The sequence below is a fragment of the Schistocerca serialis genome, unplaced genomic scaffold (genome assembly GCF_023864345.2).
Source record: "Schistocerca serialis cubense isolate TAMUIC-IGC-003099 unplaced genomic scaffold, iqSchSeri2.2 HiC_scaffold_474, whole genome shotgun sequence".
Lineage (NCBI taxonomy): Eukaryota > Metazoa > Arthropoda > Insecta > Orthoptera > Acrididae > Schistocerca > Schistocerca serialis.
In genome coordinates, this window is record NW_026048055.1 from 12,501 (window position 1) to 15,000 (window position 2,500).

The following is a 2,500-nucleotide window of genomic DNA, read 5'->3' on the forward strand; positions in this document are numbered from 1 at the left end:
AACCTATGTTGCGCCTTAACCTAACCTATGTTGCGCCTTAACCTAACCTATGTTGCGCCTTAACCTAACCTATGTTGCGCCTTAACCTAACCTATGTTGCGCCTTAACCTAACCTATGTTGCGCCTTAACCTAACCTATGTTGCGCCTTAACCTAACCTATGTTGCGCCTTAACCTAACCTATGTTGCGCCTTAACCTAACCTATGTTGCGCCTTAACCTAACCTATGTTGCGCCTTAACCTAACCTATGTTGCGCCTTAACCCAACCTATGTTGCGCCTTAACCCAACCTATGTTGCGCCTTAACCCAACCTATGTTGCGCCTTAACCCAACCTATGTTGCGCCTTAACCCAACCTATGTTGCGCCTTAACCCAACCTATGTTGCGCCTTAACCCAACCTATGTTGCGCCTTAACCCAACCTATGTTGGGCCTTAACCCAACCTATGTTGGGCCTTAACCCAACCTATGTTGGGCCTTAACCCAACACACGTTGGGCCTTAACCCAACACACGTTGGGCCTTAACCCAACACACGTTGGGCCTTAACCCAACACACGTTGGGCCTTAACCCAACACACGTTGGGCCTTAACCCAACACACGTTGGGCCTTAACCCAACACACGTTGGGCCTTAACCCAACACACGTTGGGCCTTAACCCAACACACGTTGGGCCTTAACCCAACACACGTTGGGCCTTAACCCAACACACGTTGGGCCTTAACCCAACACACGTTGGGCCTTAACCCAACACACGTTGGGCCTTAACCCAACACACGTTGGGCCTTAACCCAACACACGTTGGGCCTTAACCCAACACACGTTGGGCCTTAACCCAACACACGTTGGGCCTTAACCCAACACACGTTGGGCCTTAACCTGCTCTGTAATTGTCATACGACGCGTTAAATTAGTGTAGTGTTGCCTAACTGCAACCCCCGCAATATAGTTTGCTACTCGCACTGCCCGGTCCCCAGTGTATCGCTTCATGTTAAACACCTTGCAGCTATACACTGTAATGTGGATGGCAGCAGGACGTACATGCTCAATGCCCTTTGCAGTTGTTCATTGGCATTTGCAGTTGTTCATTGGCATTCGCATGGCGAAGCACTTAGCCTACGCTGTGGTACGGCCTGTGTCAACTGTCCGCTGATGTTGTACGTCCAAATCACACACTGTACTGCACATTGGTCCTCATGTACTGAATGATACATCGTGGTACATGTGACCGTACAACGACTGCGCCAACAACGGCGAACCATGCGGTCCAAATGTTGTGCACTCAGCTACGTGTCGTCTCCCTATAAGAGCTGGATTGCAGTGTGGTATGCCCTGGATGGCGATCAGCATGAGCCGTCTGTTGATGTAGTGGCGCGTGTTGTCAGACGTAGTCGTCTCTTCTCACACACCGTGATAGCATGGTGCACTGCGTTCCACATCTGCGACATGCGACAGAGGCCGGTTGACAGTCGTTCGCGCAATGGACATCGCATACGTACGGGGGCCACCTTCCACGTGTTCGCGAAGCGTGCACATGTTGTTGCGTGTATGTGGGCAGACATAGTGTGTCGTGACACCTGACACAGGCATGCAACAATCGTTGAATTTGCAAATGGCGATGGACGCCTACGTTTGCTGGTGACGTTACGCAAATGAACAACTGGTAAACCGTTGTGGTGCGGTTGTTCTCGCTAGAGGTGAATCAGTGATGGCGACGATCGGTTGAGCTACCAACCGGTTGTTCCAGCGATACCCACCATGCCCACGAACGTGAATGGCATCTGGGTGTGAAGCGATACGCGGCGGTGGCTGGGTGGGACCGTCCCCGGCCGGTGAGGGGGGGCCTCCCGGCGTGCTGGCCGCGCGGTGCGTGGGCGCACGCGCTACAGCCGGCTGGTGGGGGCGGCCAGTGGCAGGCGCGCCGGCCGACGGAGGCGGCAGGCGGCGCAGCTGCGCGCCGGCGCACCCTGCACGCGGCGCCGTGCGGCCAAAGTAGGTCCTCGCGGGCCCGGTGCGAAGCGCGGTGGACATCTGCAGTGTGCTGGTCCGATTGAGGACTGTGTGCGCTGAGGATGCGCCGCCGCCCGGCGCTCGGCGCCGCGACGCCGTCTGCTGCTCGGTCGCCTCTGCGGTTCTCGCAGGTGGTTTGTATCGCAGCTGTGCGGACGTGTTGGCGCGTGCGCTGTGCTGGGAGAGTTCGCTTCGGCACCCAAGTGGGGCTTTTGTCCTTCTGTGGCGCTGGCGTTGGAGCTGCCGGTCACCGTAGGTGGCGCGTGTTGTCTCCCGCCGGCAATGCCACGACAGCACGCTCCCGGGCCTCTGTCGGCAGCGGCAAGCTCAGTTGGGAGCACGGGTGGTCGCACCTAAAGCGTCTACTCGCCAAACCCCGGGCGATTGCGCCTCTCTCGAACCCGACCAAGTACTTAGGACGGCGCTGCGCGCCGCCGGGACCTGAGAGGGTTTCGAGGTGTATGGTGCAGGGGAGCTCAGCCTCCTCCTGT